This window comes from Zophobas morio, unplaced genomic scaffold (genome assembly GCF_036711695.1).
Source record: "Zophobas morio isolate AGI-343-1 ecotype UQ-CSIRO unplaced genomic scaffold, CSIRO_AGI_Zmor_V1 ptg000003l, whole genome shotgun sequence".
Lineage (NCBI taxonomy): Eukaryota > Metazoa > Arthropoda > Insecta > Coleoptera > Tenebrionidae > Zophobas > Zophobas morio.
The window spans coordinates 1331588-1356114 of NW_026972108.1; the positions used below are offsets into that span (position 1 = coordinate 1331588).

Genomic DNA, 24527 nt, shown 5'->3' on the forward strand with positions numbered 1-24527 from the left:
GACACATTTAACACAAATAACTGCGAAACCACCAAGCGTGCCCTTCCTGGAAGGCAACAAATCGGCGCTTTATTCCTAGAAGTATTACGTTCTGAGAAAATTCGTTGGCACTGAGACAATAGCAATGATTCATGATGCTGCTTTCTGTTTTTGCAGCGCTGCATTATCCTGACATTTAATAATCTTTTCGAACATCTGGTGTCTGTTGCGCTATCACCAGACCACAGTCCATCACGCCACGGCAAAAACGACGCTCCAACTGCTGGCTGCATGGCATTTTTATCAAATGTATGTAGATTTAGAGTCACGCGACTTCGTTTTATTTGACTAACAAGTAAATTATTTAAATGCGTGGCGATTTTTTGCCGCTCGGAACACCCACAGATGGTGACGTGTTTAAAATTTCGGGTTTTTTTTTGGCGAAAAAACGAATTATTAATGAAAAACGGTTGGCGACTGGAGGATAAAAAAGTACGTTACACGTGTTTAGAATGTGTGGAGGTACAACAGTTGTCCTTAACGAAGTTTGGGTTTACGTTTAGAGTACATAAATTATGGTAGTTCCTAAAATGGTAGTACTGAATTTTTTGCACCGCTGACAATGTTTTTAGCCAAAAATGCTTAAACAGCATTTTTTTCATTTGGTGTTATGTGATGATATATTTTTTATTTTAATTACAGGGAAACGGACATACAGAACACCCAGAGGCAGGGCGAAAATCGAACCCACCACCCAAGATATAGCCCGCAAGCACGAGGTTAACTAACCCACCGGGGTCCTCTGAAGATAGCTAGGTAAATAAAATAGGTATCAGGCTCAGCTTCTTTTTTTTATTTATTTATAAAACCACTGGAGCTCAATGATCTTTTAAATTATTTCATCAACAAAACACCAAAAGTGCTCAAACTACTTTTAAATTTTTCTAAAAAGAAGATACCAGGGTTCGATGATTTTTTTCAAATTCTGCCAAAAATAAAACACCGACCAAGTCAGGTCAAGTCGTGTAAAGCAAGTCGTGTCAGGTCTCAAGACTCTTTCAAATTGTCCCAAAAACAGAAAAATAGGTCCTCAAAATTTTAATATTTTGTTCAAAATCAAAACACCAGGTGCTGTTGAGATTCTTTGAATTATTTTAAAAATAAAACGACCAGGGTCTCTAAGATTTTCAAATTCTTTAAAAAATAAAACACCTGGACCTGTAACAATCAATTTTTTCAAAAATAAGACATTAGGAGACCCCAAAACAGTTTAATACTATTTCAAAGTAAAACGACTGGGGTTCGTGTTTTTTTTTTTAAATTAAAAATATTCCAAAAAGAAAATGTCGAAGATCCCAAGATTCTTTCAAACTATTTCAAAAAAACACGAAAGTAGCTAAGTAGCCCAAGATTCTTTTAAATTCTTCCAGAAACAAAACTCAATCCCTCAAGATTCTTTCAAATAGTCTCAAAACCGGAAAAACAGGGTTCTTTAAAATTCTTTCAAATTTTTCCAAAAACCAAACACCAAATACCCTTGAGATTTATGAAATACCGGGACCTCGCAAATTATATGTATATCAAAATAAAACCATCTGTGTTCCTGGGATTCTTTTTTTTTTCAACAATAAAACAAGGAAGTGTAAGATTCTTTTAAATTATTCCATATAGAAATCACCAGAACTTCCCAAAAATTCTTTCGAATTTTCGCAAAAGAAGACACTAGGGTTCCCATATTTTTTTTCAAATTCTCTCAAAAATAAAACACCAGTCTCCTTCAAGATCCATTCAAATTGTCCAAAGACAAAAGAACAATGTCCTCAAGATTCTTCCAAATTTTTCTAAAAATAAAACACCAGGGGTCTCTGAGATTCCCCAAAATTATTTCAAAATAAAACGACCAGGGTCCCTGAGATATTTTATTATTATTTTTTTTTTTTTAATAAAATAATTTCGGTCCATGGGATTCTTCTTTTTTAATAAAACAACAAGGAAACCCAAAATTATTTTAAATTCTTCCATGAACAAAACACCAGAGGTTCCCAAAAAGTGCCATTCATTATCTTATTTCAAAAATAAAATACCAGGGATCTCTGGGATTTTTTTTTAAAGCAACCTCCACGGGAGCCCAAGATTCTTTGAAATTCTTGCAAAAATAAAACACCAAGGGACACCAAAATTCTTTCAAATTATTGTTAAAATAAAACCACCTCTATTCCTGAGATTTTTTTTTGTTTCAATCATAAAACGCCAAAGGAGTCTAAGATTCTTTTAAATTATTCCATTAGCAAAGCACCAGAAGTCCCCAAAAATCTTTCAAATTTTCTCAAAAGAAAACACCAGGGTTGGCCATGATTTTTTTCAAATTCTAACAAAAATAAAACACCAGAATCCTTCAAGATTCTTCCAAATTTTTCTAAAAATAAAACACCAGGGGTCTCTGAAATTCCCCAAATTTATTTTAAAATAATTTCGGTCCATGGGATTCTTTTTTTTTTTAATAAAACAACAAGAAAACCCAAAATTATTTTAATTTCTTCCATAAACAAAACACCAGAGGTTCCCAAAAAGTGCCATTCATTATCTTATTTCAAAAATAAAATACCAGGGATCTCTGGTATTTTTTTTTAAAGCAACCTCCACAGGAGCCCAAGATTCTTTCAAATTCTTGCAAAAATAAAACACCAAGGGACACCAAAATCCTTTCAAATTATTGTTAAAATAAAACCACCTCTATTCCTGAGATTTTTTTTGTTTCAATCATAAAACACCAATGGAGTCTAAGATTCTTTTAAATTATTCCATTAGCAAAGCACCAGAAGTCCCCAAAATTCTTTCAAATTTTCTCAAAAGAAAACACCAGGGTTGGCCATGATTTTTTTCAAATTCTAACAAAAATAAAACACCAGAATCCTTCAAGATTCTTCCAAATTTTTCTAAAAATAAAACACCAGGGGTCTCTGAAATTCCCCAAATTTATTTTAAAATGATTTCGGTCCATGGGATTCTTTTTTTTAATAAAACAACAAGAAAACCCAAAATTATTTTAAATTCTTCCATAAACAAAACACCAGAGGTTCCCAAAAAGTGCCATTCATTATCTTATTTCAAAAATAAAATACCAGGGATGTCTGGGATTTTTTTTAAAGCAACCTCCACGGGAGCCCAAGATTCTTTCAAATTATTGTTAAAATAAAACCACCTCTATTCTTGAGATTTTTTTTGTTTCAATCATAGAACACCAATGGAGTCTAAGATTCTTTTAAATTATTCCATTAGCAAAGCACCAGAAGTCCCCAAAATTCTTTCAAATTTTCTCAAAGGAATATACCAGGGTTCCCATGATTTTTTTTCAAATTCTCCCAAAAGTAAAACACCAGTCAAGTCAGGTCAAGTCTCAAGATTCTTTAAAATTGTCCCAAAAACAGGAAAATAGGTTCTTCAAAATTTTCCAAACAAAAACGTCACAATTTCTCAAGATTTTTAATACTTTGCTCAAAACACCTGGTGCCACTGAGATTCATTGAATTATTTAAAAAAAATAAAACGACCAGGGATCCTGAGATTTTCAAATTCGTACTCCAAATTTTTTTAAATAAAACACTATGTGGTCCGTGTTTTTTTTTTAATTAAAACATCAGGGGATTCCAAAATTCTTTCAAATTATTCGAAAAACAAAACATCAAATTATTTCAGAACAAAAACAGCGAGGTCCCTGGGATTTTTTTTTTTTTTTTCAAAAATGAAAGACTATAATAGTCCAAGATTCTTTCAAATTTTTCCAAATACAAAACACGATGCCCTTGAAATTCTTTAAATTTTGTAAATAATGATTTTTTTTTTTTTAAATAAAACAACTGGGGTCCATGAGATTTTTTTTTAATAAAGCATCAAGTTTCTTTCAAATGCTTGGTGCCTTTGAGATACTTTAAATTTCTCAGGTTCTCTAGGAGTTTTTTTCAAATTCCTTCAAAAACAAAACACTAGAATCGTGGAAGTTGAAAAAAAATTTAATACGACATTTATAAAAAATCCATTAAACCATAGCCAAATAAACACTAGAGCAGATGTTGAAAATTCCCGCCTTGTGCATATAAGGAAGCTCGTAAGCTCGTAAGTTTCCAAATTTTGATCATTTTTTGTAAAAGTAAGCTAAGTTTATTTTTTTCTATACTTATGAGCAAACAGTAGCCCCGCCCACCCACCCCTTCATCATTCCAGTGACTAATCTTAATATTGTTCAGTTCTATCTTAGCAAGTTTTAGGCCCGCCCACCCGCCCTCTATTTTCTTCAAAGGTATATGATTTGCCACAATCAGTCTTATCTTATCGAATATTGCGCCACCCACCCACTCTTAGTAAGTACTAGCCAAGAAAAAAATGATTTTGGCAAATGGCATACCCCTTAAGAAAAGAGAGGGTGGGTGGGCGGGGCTAGTACTTGCTAAGATAAAACTGACTTTGGCAAATGACATATCGTCTAAAAAAGAAGAGGGTGGGTGGGCGGGGCTAGTACCTGCTAAGATAGGAGTGATTTTGGCAAATGAGATATGACTTAAATAACGTATCCTAAGAAATTCAATTAAACTATTATAAGAAAAAACACTAGAGGCTCCAAGAGTTACTCTTGAGATTCATTATATTGTTTTAAAAATAAGTTATCAGGGGTCCCCGAGATTCTTCAAAATTATTTCAAAATAAAACGACCAGGGTCCCTGAGATTCTTTTTTTTTTTCAAAAATAAAATAATTTGGGTCCATGGGATTTTCTTTTAATAAGAACAAGGAAACCTAAGATTATTTTAAATTCTTCTATAAACAAAACACCAGAGGTCTCCAAAAAAGTGTCATTCATTATCTTATTTCAAAAATAAAATACCAGGGATCTCTAGGATTTTTTTTAAAGAAACATCCACGGGAGCCCAAGATTCTTTCAAATTCTTCCAAAAATAAAACACCAAGGGACACCAAGATTCTTTCAAATTATTATTAAAATAAAACCACCTCTAACCCTGAGATTTTTTTGTTTCAGTCATAAAACACCAATGGAGTCCAAGATCCTTTTAAATTATTGCTTTAGCAAAGTACCAGAAGTCCCCAAAATTCTTTCAAATTTTCTCAAAGGAAGACACCAGAGTTCCCATGAATTTTTTTCAAATTCTCGCAAAAGTAAAACACCAGTCAAGTCAGGTCAAGTCTCAAGATTCTTTAAAATTGTCTCAAAAACAGAAAAATAGGTTCTTCAAAATTGTTCAAACGAAAACATCACAATTTCTCAAGATTTTTAATACTTTGCTCAAAACACCTGATACCATTGAGATTCATTGAATTATTAAAAAAAAAATAAAACTCAGGGGACCCCAAGATTCGTTAATAACACTTTTTGAAAATAAAACGACTAGGGATCTTGAGATTTTCAAATTCTCAAAAAATTGGGACACCGGGACCTGTAACACTTTGACACTTATTATTTCAGAGAAAAACGACTGTGGTCCGTGTTTTTTTTTTTTGTAACTAGAACATCAGGGGATTCCAAAATTCTTTCAAATTATTCAAAAAACAAAATATCAAATTATTTCAGAACAAGAACACCGAGGTCCCTGGGATTTTTTTTTTTTTTTCAAAAATGAAGACTAATAGTCCAAGATTCTTTCCAATTTTTCCAAAAACAAACACGATGCCCTTGAAATTGTTTAAATATTGTAAATAATGTTTTTTTTTTCAAAAATAATACGACTGAGGTCCATGGGATTTTTTTTTAATTAAAGCATCAATGGAGCCCAAGTTTCTTTCAAATGTTTAGTGCCTTTGAGATACTTTAAATTTCTCAGGTTCTCAAGGATTTTTTTTTTCGAATTCCTTCATAAACAAAACACCAGAATCGTGGAAGTTGAAATAAAATTTAATACGACATTTATAAATTATAAACAAAAACAAATCCAATAAAAGAAAAATCCAGTAATTAATTTTGATCATCTTTTGTAAAAGTAAGCTAAGTTTATTTTTTTCTAGACTTAGGAGCAGACAGTAGCCCCGCCCACCCACCCCTTCATCATTCCAGTGACTAATCTTAATATTGTTCAGTTCTATCTTAGCAAGTTTTAGCCCCGCCCACCCGCCCTCTATTTTCTTACGGGGTATGTCATTTGCCAAAATCAGTCTTATCTTATCGAATATTAGCGCCACCCACCCACTCTTAGTAAGTACTAGCCAAGATAAAACTGATTTTGGCAAATCATATATCCTCTAAAGAAAGAGAGGGTGGGTGGGCGGGGCTAGTACTTGCTAAGATAAAACTGATTTTGGCAAATCACATCCTCTAAAAAATAAGAGGGTGGGTGGGCGGGGCTAGTACTTGCTAAGATAGGAGTGATTTTGGCAAATGAGATATGACTTAAATAACGTATCCTAAGAAATTCAATTAAACTATTATGAGAAAAAACACTAGAGGCTCCAAAAAGGTACTCTTGAGATTCATTATATTGTTTTAAAAATAAGTTATCAGGGGTCCCTGAAATTCTTCAAAATTATTTCAAAATAAAACGACTGGGGTTCCTGAGATTTTTTCAATAAAACTCCACAAGAGCCCAAGGTTCTTTCGAATTTTTCCAAAAACCAAAGACCATGTGCCCTTGAGATTCTCTAAATGATTTCAAGAATAAAATAGCAAGTAACACCAAGACTCGGGAGTCTAAGATTCTTTTAAATTATTTCTTAAGCAAAACACCAGAAATCCACAAATTTTTTTGAAATTTTGTCAGAAGAAGACATCAGGGTTCGCCTTGGTCTTTTTGCAAATTCTGGCAAAAACACTAGGTGCCCTTAACTCTTGACATTATTTCAGAATAAAACGATCCGACTTGATCTGACCTGACCTGACCTGACTTGGCGTAGACAGTCAATAACTTTTTTTTCATTTGGTTTCAAGTAATAGAGTTACATTTTTTTTAGAAATAATGAAGATATTAAATTTTTAGTGTTTTTTTTTAAACTAATACCACTGGAAATTTTAACAAAACTTTGACTAACGGTGAATTTTTCTTGGATCGCTTCAGAATGCCACATCGGGCCGGTCACCGCCCCCGCCCCGTTTTTTATTAGCTTTAATTTGTTGTCAAACATCCGAATAAGCAATAAACCACATCCAAGCTCGACCGAGCGGACATTCCCATTAATTACATTATCCTCTCGGTCCGATAGCCGCTTCTCATAAATTACCACTTTACATGAACAATTTGCATTCAACGAAAATTTATTTATCTCCAGTACATGACGCGCGATTTTTGCTTTTGAATAGAAAATAAATAAATAAATTAAAATTAATTAATACATTATTGGCGTTTTTTGCCGACGTCAAATATTTATTTTCCACCTTTGTATTTGGACGATGTTCCAGCAACTGCCTTGTAATTATTTACATTTAATTTATACTTGTGTCGCTATTGTTGGCTTATTTGTCTTTCGGGTTTAGTTTTTGAGCTGCTCGAGGATGTTTCAATAAATACCGCGTGGGAACGCAGACTCGTTTTTTTTTCAAAGAGAAAAAAACGCCTCTCGCGTGTTCTAACGCTGCTTCGTTCAATTTTGGGTCAAACTCGTCCGAAAAAAACCGCTCGCACCTGTTGGAGCGCTATTTCCACGCCGAAACGAACCCGAGTACATCCAAACATCCAGAACTAATGCAGCACGACGCACACAAATAATACCCATGTCGTTTTAATTTATGCAAAGCTGCGCCTAATTTTTTGGCAATTAATTATCGAAACCACTTCAAACGGAAAAGCGGGCTCGTTTTTTTCATAACTCGGTGAGCTGCTGATTTGTGTGTACAAGTTAATCATTGTCACTTGTTTTCGTTTAATTAACATGGGGAAATTAAAATACAAACCCACAACGAACAGGTTCTGCGCGCTCGTTTTGGACTCGACTTTAATTGAAATCGGGCAAAAATGATAAACTCTAATGAGATTTTTCGAAACAGCACATTGCGCAAACGTGTTTTTAGATACGAGCTGGAATCAAACGTTAAGTGTATTCAGTGTGTTGGCTGTAAATCAGGATTAAATAACTAATAAATAACGATATAAATCACACTATTTGAAATAAAGTGTGAATAATTATCACTTGCATATTCATATTTTACAAATTGAGCGTTCTGAAGTTATTGGAGCGTGATTTTGACGCGCGGTGATAAATCCGGACAACCGGAGAAATAAATCACGGGGATTAGAAAAACAGGCAAGGGCAACTTTCAGACTGACAATGTTCCTCTCTATATTAACTCGTCACTAATTATGATGTTTTTAAACTACAAAAGCTCGTCTTGATGGCTCCAGCTTGATGTGTGGTGTTGCTTTAACGAATTCACGGAGATTATCCTCGCTGATAAAAAAAAGAACCGCAAAGGCTGTAAATTAATACGAAAAAAAATGTAATATACAGACGACGGCGAAAATTTGCTTATAATTTAAAATCGAAAACCAGTTGCTGTATCAAAGAGAAAAAATAGAAGCCATAATTGTCTTGAAATTAGGTTTTACATAATCTATACATATAAAATTGTTTGTCCTGACTGACTGATTCATCAACGCAGAGCCTAAACTACTGAAGCTAGAAACATGAAATTTGGACAGTAGTTTCCTTTTGTGATGTAAACATCCACTAAGGAAGGAACTTGGGAAATTCCACCCCTAAAAGGGTGGGAAGGGGTGGAAAAGTTTGTACAGGAAGACTATTTTCTAACCACTTCTGGTGTTAATATTTACGTGAAACTTGGTAATTATGCTTTTCAACACAAATAACGAAACACGTATTTCACCATTTTCCGAAATTCAACCCCTAAGGGGGTAAAAAGTGGTAGCTAAGTTTGTCCCGGAAAACTACTTCTGTTGTACATTTTCACGTGGAACTTGGTATTAATGCTCTTCAACACATAATGAAACACGTATTTCAGCATTTTCCAAGATTCAACCCCTAAAGGGGTGAAAAGTGGTAACTAATTGTGTATGGTAAAAATATTTCTGTTGTAAATTTTTGCGTGAAACTTGATATTAATGCTCTTCAACACAAATAATGCAACGCGTATTTCAGCTGTTTTTGAGATTCTACCCCTAAGAAGATCAAATGAGGTAACAAAGTTTATATGAGAAAAAATATTTGTTTGGCGATTTTTACTTGAAATGTTGTATTAATACCCTCCAACACATTTGTTACTTGAAATTTGGTAATCATGTAAAATTGTCTTGACTGATTTGAAATTTTTTTGATATTCATCCCCAACGGAATACAATTTGGCTGGAAATGTGAGAAACAAGAGAAGTTAAATATTAATCCAAACGTGGTTAAAAATCAAAGTTTAAAATACCTAAGTAGTTAAATATCTTTTTCGCATATTAGACGTAGTAGGATTATTGGAAAAATCAGTCGTAAGCCTTCGAAATTTAAGAAGTTGTATGGAAATAGGGACGGCGCGACGTCACCGAGTAAGCGACTGCGACGCGAACGCGGTCTGCGGTCGGTTTTATGTCACGAATTGTCAGAGTATTTCCCCCCAAGTATTCTAATTTTGTGTTCCCGTGTATGAAAGGAGGCAGCTGTAGCAAAAAATTTCCTTCAATTCTCTTGAAAAAAACCCAAACAGGCGATGACAGCTACCCTCAATACCGGCGAAGAGCTCCCGCGGATGGTGGATTCACGGTTGAATTCCACCCTAGATAACAGATGGGTGGTATCATACAATCCAGTTTTGTCTTGAACTTTTGCTGCTCACATCAACATAGAGCATTGTAACTCTGTAAAATCTTCTAAATATATATGCAAATATGGTAATAAAGGATCCAACCAGGATTATTTGGTCTTGAAAATGACGATGATGAAGTCAAATTATATGAAAGTGGTCGATATATTAACAACTGGAGAATCCTGGCCTTTCCTATACATGAACAATTTCCAGCGGTTTTTCATCTCGCATGCACTTGGAAAATGGCCTGCTGTCTATTTTAATCCTAACGACTTTAATAATGTAACTGAAAAGTTAAATAATTCACAGAAAACTACTCCTCCATCATTTTTTGAGCTTTGCAAAACGGATAATTCTGCAAAAATCCTTCTTTATGTAGAAGTACCTTCATACTATGGAAAAGTACCAAATTTGAGAGATGAAAACGTGAAAACAATGTTGATGGTGGGCCGGGAGTCAAAAGAGATCAAGCTTTGGGTACAGTGTACACCGTTCACCCTAATAACGCCGAATGTTTCTACCTTGATCCTCTTCTTCATGCAATGAGAGGGCTAACATAATTCTCGGATTTAAAAACTATTGATAGTGTCGTTTATTCCATATACCAGTCATCATGCAAAGCTTTGGGTTTGTCAAGTTCAGTCAGAGTGTGAAGAGAGTGTTCAGATTATAAATGAAGCGTACAACAAGTGTCTGATTTCCATCCACGGTGCTGTCTTTAGGAAGACAAGGTTTAGAGTACTATGGTTTACCTCAGCCTGTAAGACGTGAAGAAGTCATACAAAACAGAGACTATCTCAGAGAGATTAGCTATGACATACTTTTATAGGCACAACGAAAGTTTATTAAATACAGAATAATATCAAATTTACAACCAAGTTAGATAGGTCAGGTAAACGTTTGTTTTTACATGGCTGCCTACAGCCATTAGCGACAAAAATATCCAAATATTTTAACTTTTTCAAAGAAATATCCTTTAATTTAAAACATGACTTTTAATAAAATCACTTTTATATATTGTTGTTAATGAAGACTGCACAATCTTAAAAAGTAATAAAATTGAAATAAAAAAATAAATCAGGGGATGAAAAATAATATGTCCTAATTGCGAAATCCACGCAAGCGGAGCTGCGGGTAACTGCTAGTTATATATATAATGTGATGATTAGTCGTTATTTATAGGTGATACCAGTATTACTAGAATGTGTCCAGGTTTTATTTTTGTTTGTAGTTCCACAAATAAACACTAGAGAATTCCATATTATACCACTTTGTATACACAGATGCAGTGTTCCAATGGTTTGACCAGAGAACATAGAGAAGCGTTTAAATTAAATGACGGTTGAGGACTCCTCAACTTATGTTGGCAACAGTGTTTTTTCTGACTAGGAATAAAATTAACTACAATAGAAAAAATGTCATAATATTTTTAACGACGCGTTTTACTTTCGACAAATTGACACTAGATTTACCAGAATATTGCAAGTTGCTACTGTTTCCTTCAGTTTAATTCAGGTCACACGAATTACAGTTCGTCGTCTGAGAACTATTCTTCAATTTTACGATTTTTAAATATTTCGATTTTTCAGGTTTTTTGGTTTTTCAATTTTTCTATTTTTTCAGGTTTCGATTTTTCGATTTTTCTATTTTTTAATTTCTCAGTTTTTGAACATTTCAGGTTTGGGATTTTTCAGTTTACTTATTATTCAATTTTTCGATCTTACGATTTTGCAGGCTTTTGATTTTTTAATTTTTCGATTTTTTTAAGGTTTCGATATTTCGACTTCACTTTTTTGATTTTTCGATTTCTCAATTATTAGATTCTTTAGGTTCTTTGTTTTTGGATATTTCAGTTTTGGGATTTTTCAATATTTTTGTTCTTCGATTTTTCCATTTTTGACTTCTGATGTGTCGACTTTTTACTTCTTCGACTTTTAAATTTTAGATGTCTCAATTTTTTGGTATTTTAATTTTTCTATATTTAAAATTTTAGATTTTTCGATGTCTCGTTTTTCCATTTCAGCTCTTCCGTATTTCAATTTTTCAAAAGTGTTGGATTTCTTAATCTTTAGATTTTTCGACTTCCCGGTTTTAGATTTTCTGTTTTTCAGTTATCGTTTTTTCAAATTTTCCATTTTTCAATTTAAACTGTCAATTTTTCGATTTTTCAATTAATCGATGTTTTGATTTTCCCATTTCTTGACTTTCAAGGGTTTCGATATTCCTGTTCAATTCTTTAATTTTTCGATTTTTCATTTTTTAGTTTTTTTCAAGGTTTCGATTTTTCGACTTCACTTTTTGGATTTTTCGATTGCTCAATTTTTCGACTTTTTAGGTTCTCAGTTTTTGGATATTTCAGATTTCGGATTTTTCAGGTTTTCCATTTATCAGTTCCATTTTTAATTTTTCGATATCTTAATATTTCGATTCTTCGACTTTTCGATTTTTGACTCCTGGATTTTTCGATGTATCGATTATTTTGCTTCGATTTTTAAATTTTAGTTTTTTTAATTTTTAAACTTTTAGATTTTTCGATTTCTCGATTTTTCAGTTCAGTTTTTCGATTTTTGAATTTTTCAAGATTTCTAATTTCAAATACATACAAATATTTCGATTTTTTAATCTTTTGATTTATCGACTTCCCGGTTTTGGATTTTCTGTTTTTCAATTGTCATTTTGTCAAATATTGGATTTTTTAATTTTTCAAATTTGACTTCATAGACTCTCAATTTTTGTTTTTTTCAATTAATCGATGTTTTGATTTTTCCATTTCTTGACCTTCGAGTTTTTCGATTTTCCTGTTCTTCAGTTCTTTAATTTTTTGATTTTTCAGGTTTTTGATTTTTCAATTTTTTCGATTTTTACGGTTTCTATTTTTCGACTTCACTTTTTTGATTTTTCGATTTTTCAGTTTTAGGATTTTTCAATATTTCAATTCTTCGGCTTTTCTATTTTTGACTTCTGGATTTTTCGATGTGTCTAACTTTTTACTTTTTCGATTTTTCAATTTTGGGATTTTTAAATTTTAGATTTTGCAATCTTTTGATATTTTAATTTTTCAATATTTCTTAATTGTTCGATTTTTCGACTTCCTGGTTTTAGGTTTCTGTTTTTCAATTTTTCGATTTGTTAATTTTTCATTCCCGATTTATGGAGATTTGATTGTTCACGCTTTCGATTTATCAGTTTTTCAATTTTTTATTTTGGCCTATTTCGGTTTCGCAGTTTTTCCAGTTTTCCATTTTTTCGTTTTTTGATTTTTCCGCTTTTCCAGTTTTTCTTTTTGTTTGTCGATTTCTCTGTTTTTCGATTTTTCGTTCTTTTGATCTTTCAATCTCTCAATTTTTCAATTTTTCGAATTTTTAAGTTTTTTGATTTCTCAATTTATAAATTGTTCAATTTTTAACTTTTCGTTTTTTCGATTTTGGCTTATTTCGGTTTCTCAATTGTTCGACTTTTCGACACCACGATTTCTTGATTTTTCGATTTCTCGGTTTTTCGATTTTCCAGTTTTTCGATGTTTCGATTTTTCAGTTATCCGATTTTTAAATTTGGAAGTTTCGATTTCTCGATTTTCGCTATTCGATTTTTAAATTTTAGATTTTTGAATTTTACGTTTTTTCGATTTTCTGATGTTCCATTTTTCGATTTTCAGTTCTTCAATATTTCGATTTTTCAAAATTTCTGTTTTACGATTTTTTTAAGGTTTCGATTTTTCGATTATTAGATTTCATATCATACAGTGTATCGAAAACAACCACAAAAATTGTTACTAAAAACATTTAAAAATACATACAAAATAGAACACACTGTTTCCAAAACATTTTCCCGAAAAAAATCCATTGGGTTGTTACGATTTCAACAATATTCTTAGTTTAAGACGTTTTGCTAGCATAAAAATCTCTTTGGCTAATTTCCGAAGATAACCGAAAAGGGGTAAAAAAATTCATAAGGGGGGAATAGAGAAAAATTGAAGTTTTGTTAAAGTTCCCTAAAAAACCACAAATAATTCAGAAAAATAAATCTCGACGGTCTGATTAATAAAATATAGCGTGTTTATGATCCGGAATTTCCGAAATTTTTAAAAACCTTAATAATTGCCAAATTTCATTATCGATTTTGGAGAAATGGCAGAAATTTTCCTAGAGACCAAGCCGAAAATAACTTCTGGAGGTTGAAATATGGACAAAAATCTCCTGGATAATTTCCAAAGATGGTCGAAAAAGGGCCAAAAAATTAAAACTTGTATTTATTATAATAATTTTTACTAAATTTGTAAATATCTACTCAACCAACTTTTTGTATGTTAACAATCATATAATTCCAAATTTACCAGTTCCTAATATAATAATTGACACAATATCTAATATTTTTTGAAAAACTTGCTTAAAAATTAATTCAAACTTAGTTTATGTTGTGTTTATGGTCCCGGAACAACATTTCCTAAATATTCGGTTTGAAATTCGAGTTGTTTTAAAGTCCTAAAAATTTCCAAAAAAGGACCAAAAATTTCATAAGTGATATTGAAAAATAGAGTTTTTGATAATTTTGCCTGATAATTTACAAAATAGTCAACGATATTAATTTCGGCGTGTTGATTCTTAAACTATAGCATATTTATGGTCCCAGAGCAACACTGTCGAAGTATCCCATTGAACATCAAAATTTTTGAAAATCCTAAAAATTGCAAAAATGTGACTGGCGATTCTGGAGAAATGGTAGGTTTCTTTGAAATGAAGCCGAAAATAATGCATTCGAATCATATACAGCAGCGGAATATGGGTGATTATAGTATACTACGTTAATTAATTCAGAAAAACAACTCTACAAGAATTCCAAAAAAATAAATATGTACAAAAAATGTATTCATTTATTATTTTTATACTCCGCCTTTTTTCGCATTCATGACAGATGCGTCGTCGTAGGTTTCACATATGGGGCGTTTCATCAACAGCAGGTTGTGCGAAATGTTCCATAATTACAGTACTTATTCCTTCAGCAGTACGATCCTGTAATTTAAAAATCTCCAAAATCTCCATCCAATTACTCCATCAATTTGATGACGCATTATAATGTCCATTTTGGGTCTTCCACACATTACTCAACACAACTTTCGTTTCTTGTAAATATTATCAACAGTTCGTACATCTGCAGTAATTCTACTTTGGACACCCTGTACAGTCCTGCTCATCCATCTTTTCCCGAAGTAATAGAGCCGTTTCCTTGATTCCACCTCGATAATTTCGCAATTAGTCCCGTTGATTTATTTCCCTCTCGATCCACAACTACTTAATTACATCGAACAAAATCGCTCATTGTATTAAAATTTATATGTTTGCCATCGCTCTTAATAAATAATTACCAATAAATATGTATGAGGGCTAAGCTCGGCGTTTCCTCGTTCTCTGGGTCAGTTGCGAAACGCATGAAAACTCCTCGTCGAATGCACCGCTCGGTGGAGAGTAGATAAATCACGGCAGGAACACCTGTTACAGGATCGTAATCAATTTATCGATGATTTCGCTCAGGGCCGTGTTTATTAAATGGGGTTATTTGTGGGCCGCCCACACGAATTGCCGGACCGAGGATGCGGGTACATTTCACCGAAACAGGTATAATCTTTTCGTTTATTTAATTACACGGTGGAAATGATGCAGAGAACGGTCAACGAGGGTCAAGGACAGAAGGGACCAGGAGGTACGAGATGGTACTGTTTCGACGCCAACAGGCCTAGTACCATCGTACGAGTGCGAAAATATCCCTGCTTTATGGTACCGTTTTAGCGCTTAATGGATTCGTAAGTCGCTTTTCCGGGACAATTAAATTTTTATGTGCTTTTAATTCCGTTTCGAACACGTTCGAAAAAATGCATTAGGCGTCGAATTTATGTCGTCGGACTTTAATACACCTTTAAAATTAGTAGATATATTTATTACATCTCTTCCTGTATCCAATTTCATGTCGTGTCACCACAAATTTATAACAAACGCTGAGATAAATTATTATTACTATTAAGGAATGATAAATTTTAATCCGCCTACTCCGCATTTTTAATTTATGTAGTGTAGCAACACCAGTTCTGCAAATAACTATAATTTGTTTAACTCCTTTCTCGCTGTAAAGTTTCAAGAACGCGGGAGAAAGTAAGGTTTTTTCTTACACGAAATTTTCAGCCGAGTGGTCATGTAATATCGCGTTCTAAGCCAATCAGAAACAATGAAGTAGCCTGTTTCCGTCGTCCTTTCTACTCCTGTCGTTGTGAAGTATCTTCAACTCCTTCCGTGTTGTTTCCCCGATCGTTAGCTAAGGAAGTGTTGTAATCAATATGTTTTCTCGACGTTTCATGACCCCTACAATACGAAAAAATAGGTCTCTCGTTTTCGTCTGTCGTCTGTCCTTGTCTGTGTCGATTTTTTATTAGACAGATACTCTTCTTAACTACTAGACCGATTGTTGTCAAATTTTGTACCAGTCTTAAGTATATCATATAGTAAGACGCTAACAAAAAAACTGAAAAATCGAAATACCGAAAAGTCCAAGAATTGAAATTCAAGAAATAGAGAATTTAAAAATTGAAAATTCAAAAATCTGAAAGTTGAAAAATCTCGAAATTGCAAAATTGAAGAATTTTAATTCGAGAATGTAAAAATCGAAAATCTGAAAAATTGAAAATTAGAAAAATTAAAACAATGAAACATCGAAAAGTTTAAGAATTGAAATTCGAAAAATTGAAAACCGAAAAACTAAAAATTGGCAGACGAAAAATTGCCAAATTGAAAAAACAAAAATTAAAAATTTGAAAAGTCGAAAAATTACAACAATGAAACCAAATCGGAAAGTTTAAGAATTCGAGAAATTGAAAATCGTAAAATTGAAAATATCGAAACACTGGGAAATTGAATACTCAAAAATGAAAACTTAAACATTTTAACATTAAAACATCGAAAAACTAAAAAACTAAAAAAATCTAATACATAACTGAAAAATCTAAAAATTGCAAAATCGTAAAATTAAAGTAAAAATCGAAAATCTGAAAAGATGAAAATTAGAAAAATTGGAACAATGAAACATTGAAAACCAAAAATTTTAAAAACTGAAAAACCGAAAAATTAAAAATTAAGAGACGAAAAATCGCAAAATTGAAAAAACCATAAATTAAAATTAGCAAAAATTGAAAAATCGAAAAAATATCTCAAACATCGGAAGGCATAGAAAGAACGAAAAATTGAAAAACGGAAAAATTGCAACAATTAAACGAAATCGGAAAGTTGAAGTATTCGAGAAACTGAAGCTCGTAAAATTCAAAATCTGAAAAACTAAATAATGGAAAAATTGAAAAAGTCAAAACACCGAGAAATTGAATAATCAAAAATGAAAAATCTAAAAATTGTAACATTGAAACATGGAAAAATTGAAAAATTAAAAAAATTAGTTGCAAAATTGTAAAATTAAAGTAACGAAAAATTGAAAAATTAAAAAATTAAAAATTGGGAGACGAAAAATTGCCAAATTGAAAAAACAAAAAATCAAAATAAGTCAAATTTGAAAAGTCGAAAAATTGCAACATTGAAACGAAATCGAAAAGTTTAAGAATTCGAGAAATTGAAAATCGTAAAATTGAAAATATCGAAACACCCAGAAGTTGAATACTCAAAAATGAAAAACCTAAAAAATTTTGACATTGAAACATCGAAAAACTGAAAAACTAAAAAAATCTAATACATAACTGAAAAATCTAAAAATTGCAAAATCTCAAAACCAAAGTAACGAAAAATTGAAAAATGGAAACATTAAAAATTAAGAAACGACAAATCGCAAAATTGAAAACAACGAAAAATTTAAATATCTAAAAATGGAAAAATAGAAAATTTTGAATTCGTCAAAGCAAAAATCGAAAATCTGAAAAGATGACAATTAGAAAAATTGGAGCAATGAAACATTGAAAACCAGAAATTTAAAAAACTGAAAAACCGAAAAATTAAAAATTAAGAGACGAAAAACCATAAATTAAAATTAGCAAAAATTGAAAAATCGAAAAAATATCTCAAAAATCGGAAGGCATAGAAAAAACGAAAAATTGAAAAACCGAAAAATTGCAACAATTAAACGAAATCGGAAAGTTTAAGTATTCGAGAAACTGAAGCTCGTAAAATTCAAAATCTGAAAAACTAAATAATGGAAAAATTGAAAAAGTCAAAACACCGAGAAATTGAGTAATCAAAAATGAAAAATCTAAAAATTGTAACATTGAAACATAGAAAAATTGAAAAATTAAAAAAATTAATTGCAAAATTGTAAAATTAAAGTAACGAAAAATTGAAAACTGGAAAAATTAAAAATTGAGAGACGACAAATCGCAAAATTGAAAACAACGAAAAATTTAAATAACTAAAAATGGAAAAATAGAAAATTTTGAATTCGACAAAGTAAAAATCGAAAATCTGAAAAGATGAAAATTAGAAAAATTGGAGCAATGAAACATTGAAAACCAAAACTTTTAAAAACTGAAAAACCGAAAAATTAAAAATTAAGAGACGAAAAATCGCAAAATTCGAAAAACCATAAATTAAAATTAGCAAAAATTGAAAAATCGAAAAAATATCTCAAAAATCGGAAGGCATAGAAAAAACGAAAAATTGAAGAACCGAAAAATTGCAACAATTAAACGAAATCGGAAAGTTTAAGTATTCGAAAAACTGAAGCTCGTAAAATTCAAAATCTGAAAAACTAAATAATGGAAAAATTGAAAAAGTCAAAACACCGAGAAATTGAGTAATCAAAAATGAAAAATCTAAAAATTGTAACATTGAAACATAGAAAAATTGAAAAATTAAAAAAATTAATTGCAAAATTGTAAAATTAAAGTAACGAAAAATTGAAAAATTAACAAATTAAAAATTGGGAGACGAAAAATTGCCAAATTGAAAAAACAAAAAATCAAAATAAGTCAAATTTGAAAAGTCGAAAAATTGCAACATTGAAACGAAATCGAAAAGTTTAAGAATTCGAGAAATTGAAAATCGTAAAATTGAAAATATCGAAACACCGAGAAGTTGAATACTCAAAAATGAAAAACCTACAAAATTTTGACATTGAAACATCGAAAAACTGAAAAACCAAAAAAATCTAATACATAACTGAAAAATCTAAAAATTGCAAAATTTTAAAATCAAAGTAACGAAAAATTGAAAAATGGAAAAATTAAAAATTGAGAGACGACAAATCGCAAAATTGAAAACAACGAAAAATTTAAATAACTAAAAATGGAAAAATAGAAAATTTTGAATTCGACAAAGTAAAAATCGAAAATCTGAAAAGATGAAAATTAGAAAAATTGGAGCAATGAAACATTGAAAACCAAAAATTTTAAAAACTGAAAAACCGAAAAATTAAAAATCAAGAGACGAAAAATCGCAAAATTCGAAAAACCATAAATTAAAATTAACCGAAAAATTGCAACAATTAAATGAAATGGGAAAGTTTAAGTATTCGAGAAACTGAAGCTCGTAAAATTCAAAATCTGAAAAACTAAATAATGGAAAAATTGAAAAAGTCAAAACACCGAGAAATTGAGTAATCAAAAATGAAAAATCTAAAAGTTGTAACATTGAAAGATAGGAAAATTGAATAATTAAAAAATCTAATTGCAAAATCATAAAATTAAAGTAACGAAAAATTGAAAATTGGAAAAATTAAAAATTGAAAACAACGAAGAATTAAAATATCTAAAAATTGAAAAATCGAAAAATTTGAATTCCAAAAAGTAAAAATTGAAATACCGATAAATTAAAAATTAAGAGATCTATAAAAAATGCAAAATTAAAAAAAAATACGAAATTAAAACAAGCAAAAATTGAAAAATGGAAAAAGTATTTCAAAAATCGAAAGGAATAGAGAAAATGAAAAACTGAAAAAACGAAAAATTGTAACAATGAAAACGAAATTGAAAACTTTAAGAATTCGAGAAATTGAAAATCGTAAAATTGAAAATATCGAAACACCGAGAAGTTGAATACTCAAAAATGAAAAACCTAAAAAATTTTGACATTGAAACATCGAAAAACTGAAAAACTAAAAAAATCTAATACATAACTGAAAAATCTAAAAATTGCAAAATCTTAAAATCAAAGTAACGAAAAATTGAAAAATGGAAACATTAAAAATTAAGAAACGACAAATCGCAAAATTGAAAACAACGAAAAATTTAAATATCTAAAAATGGAAAAATAGAAAATTTTGAATTCGACGAAGTAAAAATCGGAAATCTGAAAAGATGACAATTAGAAAAATTGGAGCAATGAAACATTGAAAACCAAAAATTAAAAAAACTGAAAAACCGAAAAATTAAAAATCAAGAGACGAAAAATCGCAAAATTCGAAAAACCATAAATTAAAATTAGCAAAAATTGAAAAATCTAAAAAATATCTCAAAAATCGGAAGGCATAGAAAAAACGAAAAATTGAAAACGGAAAAATTGCAACAATTAAACGAAATCGGAAAGTTTAAGTATTCGAAAAACTGAAGCTCGTAAAATTCAAAATCTGAAAAACTAAATAATGGAAAAAGTGAAAAAGTCAAAACACCGAGAAATTGAATAATCAAAAATGAAAAATCTAAAAATTGTAACTTTGAAACAGAAAAATTAAAAAATTAAAAATTGGGAGACGAAAAATTGCCAAATTGAAAAAACAAAAAATCAAAATAAGTCAAATTTGAAAAGTCGAAAAATTGAAACATTGAAACGAAATCGAAAAGTTTAAGAATTCGAGAAATTGAAAATCGTAAAATTGAAAATATCGGAACACCGAGAAGTTGAATACTCAAAAATGAAAAACCTAAAAAATTTTGACATTGAAACATCGAAAAACTGGAAAACTAAAAAATCTAATACATAACTGAAAAATCTAAAAATTGCAAAATCTTAAAATCAAAGTAGCGAAAAATTGAAAAATGGAAAAATTAAAAATTGAGAGACGACAAATCGCAAAATTGAAAACAACGAAAAATTTAAATATCTAAAAATGGAAAAATATAAAATCTTGAATTCGTTAAAGTAAAAATCGAAAATCTGAAAAGATGACAATTAGAAAAATTGGAACAATGAAACATTGAAAACCAAAAATTTAAAAAACTGAAAAACCGTAAAATTATAAATTAGAAACGAAAAATCGAAAAAATATCTCAAAAATCGGAAGGCATAGAAAAAACGAAAAATTGAAAAACGGAAAAATTGCAACAATTAAACGAAATCGGAAAGTTTAAGTATTCGAAAAACTGAAGCTCGTAAAATTCAAAATCTGAAAAACTAAATAATGGAAAAATTGAAAAAGTCAAAACACCGAGAAATTGAATAATCAAAAAAGGAAAAATCTAAAAATTGTAACTTTGAAACAGAAAAATTAAAAAATTAAAAATTGGGAGACGAAAAATTGCCAAATTGAAAAAACAAAAAATCAAAATAAGTCAAATTTGAAAAGTCGAAAAATTGAAACATTGAAACGAAATCGAAAAGTTTAAGAATTCGAGAAATTGAAAATCGTAAAATTGAAAATATCGGAACACCGAGAAGTTGAATACTCAAAAATGAAAAACCTAAAAAATTTTGACATTGAAACATCGAAAAACTGGAAAACTAAAAAATCTAATACATAACTGAAAAATCTAAAAATTGCAAAATCTTAAAATCAAAGTAGCGAAAAATTGAAAAATGGAAAAATTAAAAATTGAGAGACGACAAATCGCAAAATTGAAAACAACGAAAAATTTAAATATCTAAAAATGGAAAAATATAAAATCTTGAATTCGTTAAAGTAAAAATCGAAAATCTGAAAAGATGACAATTAGAAAAATTGGAACAATGAAACATTGAAAACCAAAAATTTAAAAAACTGAAAAACCGTAAAATTATAAATTAGAAACGAAAAATCGAAAAAATATCTCAAAAATCGGAAGGCATAGAAAAAACGAAAAATTGAAAAACGGAAAAATTGCAACAATTAAACGAAATCGGAAAGTTTAAGTATTCGAGAAACTGAAGCTCGTAAAATTCAAAATCTGAAAAACTAAATAATGGAAAAATTGAAAAAGTCAAAACAGCGAGAAATTGAATAATCAAAAATGAAAAATCTAAAAATTGTAACATTGAAACATAGAAAAATTGAAAAATTAAAAAATCTAATTGCAAAATCATAAAATTAAAATAAGGAAAAATTAAAAATTGGAAAAATTAAAAATTGAAAACAACGAGAATTAAAATATCTAAAAATTGAAAAATAGAAAAAGTATTTCAAAAATCGAAAGGAATAGAGAAAATGAAAAACTGAAAAAACGAAAAATTGTAACAATGAAAACGAAATTGAAAACTTTAAGAATTCGAGCAATTGAAAATCGTAAAATTGGAAATCTGAAAAATTAAATAATCGAAAAATTGAAAAAGTCGAAACATTGAGAAACTGAGTAATCAAAAATGGAAAACCTAAAAATTGTAACAATGAAACATTAAAAACTAAAAAAATTAAAAAATTTAATACCCGAAAAATCTAAAAATTTTCAAAATTGTAAAATTAAGATAACTAAAAATTCAAATATATAAAAAAAAAAATTAAAAATCTAATACATAAAAAGTCGAAAAATGGTAAAATCGTAAATTTGAAGAAACGAAAAATTGAAAAGTCATAAATTAAAATTTGAGAAACAAAACAGCACAACGTTGAGAAACTGAAAAAAATGAAGATTTAAAAATTAGAAAATTGAGAGACGGAAAATTAAAATAAGCGTTAAACATAAAAATTCTGAAGACGAAAAATTACGAAATTAAAATTAAAAATTTTTCTATTCAATTAACTTTTATTTAGATTGAATTATTATTTTGTATAGTTTGATTTATGCAGTAACCACTTCCTGTAAATAAATTATTATTATTTAAAAATCTAATAAAAATTTAAATCGAGAAATTGAGAAACTACAAATCGAGAAAATGAAAAAAATAACAACTCCAAAAATTAAAAATGGAGAAGCTGATGAAAGTTGGAAAATACTAAATAAAAATCTAAAAACCAAAAATCGAAAAATTGAAAATCGAGAAATTAATTTTTTTTAATAAATTCAAAATCTGAAAAATGAAAAAATTTTAAATTGATAACTAGAAAAATTGATTAGAAAGACAAAAGTACAAATGCTTGCTCACTGTGGATTCAAACCCTGAAAAAATCATCCATTTTACTTACCGAACGTAAGCTAAAGAAGTAAGTATTGTAATCGAGTTCATCGGGCGATTGTCTACTTTTATGTTTTTTGATGTTTCATGATCCCTAGAATACGAAAATATAGGTCTCTCGTTTCTGTTTGTCTGTCTGCCTGTCTGTCTTCTATCTTCTGCGCTGTCCATTTGTTTATCCGACCTATACCGAGGGAAATTCAGTCAAAATAACCTTCGACCACTTTTTTAAATCCTTTTTGACCACCATCACTTCCATCAGATTGGTTTTTGTTATTCTTGCCCATAACTGGACTAGCCCTGATGGTCCGAACAAAGACGTCTGCATCGATTATGCGGCAATCAAGCTATCGGAGTGCATTTATCATGCAACGGATGCACCGACTATTAATCATATTTGTGTAGCAGCGTCAAAATAGAGCATTGTATGTTGAATAAACGCCATTATAGCAACAATTACCAGAACCGGACTCTGGAGTGCGTCGCTCTTCAGCCTCATCCGTTAATTAGGGAAGTTTTTCGATGAAATTATGCAGACCAGACAGACTATCTTGACTTGAAAGAACAATCCTCGAGTTTGTAATACGATGCCGCACTTACAAGAAAACGTGCTCAAGAGCGAATTTTCAGGCACGAAAATACCTTTTGTAATCTGAAGGAGAATAAAATTAACTGTAACCGTACACCGGGGAGGGTGGGCTTTGTTTTGAGGTGGTGGCGGAGTGATGTATTATTAGATAGTGTGCGGGGTGACAGAGATTTTCAATTTTGGGAAGACTTGAGGGCTTGCCGTAATTTTCACGAAAAATTAATAAACACGTCTTGTTGCGGTACTTCGGGAGATCCGGCAGTAAATAAAGCGAGACTTCTTCATTCGGCGACCCTCTAGACCTCCTCGGCTCGGTTTTCTGTTTACCGAATAAAGTTTAAATATAGTCCAACATTTGTAAAAAAGTACATACAAGCACACGCTATCCCAAACACGTCTGAAAATAAACAAACAGAGAAACGGCGAGAGTAAACCGTTCTTAAAGCCCGGGAGTGACATGTTATAATAAAAGCCTATCTTGTGGCTTGCTCGCTAGTTTGTCTGTTTATTTTTTCACGGGGTGAATGTGCACCACGTGTAACTGTTTTTCCCGTTAAACCACTCGAGTGTTTGTGTACGTACATGTGTTGTACTTGGCAGGTCCACTGCTGGGACAGGTTCCACTTGCTGAGATGTTTATGGACCCGACTTGTCGTGCTAAGCCTGGCCCGGTGCAGCGGCGGCTCGTCGGGGAAAAAACTACGAACGAAAACCTCTTCTATCAATGGATTTACCAGGTAATTCACTTTTTGTTTAAAAGTATGCATCATTTTGATTTCACACTTTTGTATGGTTCTCACTTTTAAGTCTTGAGTTGTATCCACTGATTGTTTTTAAGAATACTGTTTTTCAAAGTCCGGAACAAAAATAATCTGAAGATGTCAAATCAGTTGATCGAGCTGGATACATGTGGTCTGTGTGCTATATGAAAATGTAGCTTTAAAAAAACTCACGTTAAGACGAGTATGAATTTTATTTTTCTTCGGTCTTGTCTGAGTTCCTCA

At 30.7% G+C, this 24527-nt stretch overlaps 1 long non-coding RNA gene across 1 annotated transcript; it reads left to right on the top strand.

The window, feature by feature from the left end:
• Positions 1-225: 225 nt before the first annotated feature.
• Positions 226-24255, top strand: LOC135133016 (uncharacterized). Its single transcript, XR_010281135.1, has 3 exons — positions 226-288; positions 682-795; positions 24124-24255. It is a non-coding gene; the product is annotated as an uncharacterized LOC135133016 (long non-coding RNA).
• The last annotated feature ends 272 nt before the right edge of the window (positions 24256-24527 follow it).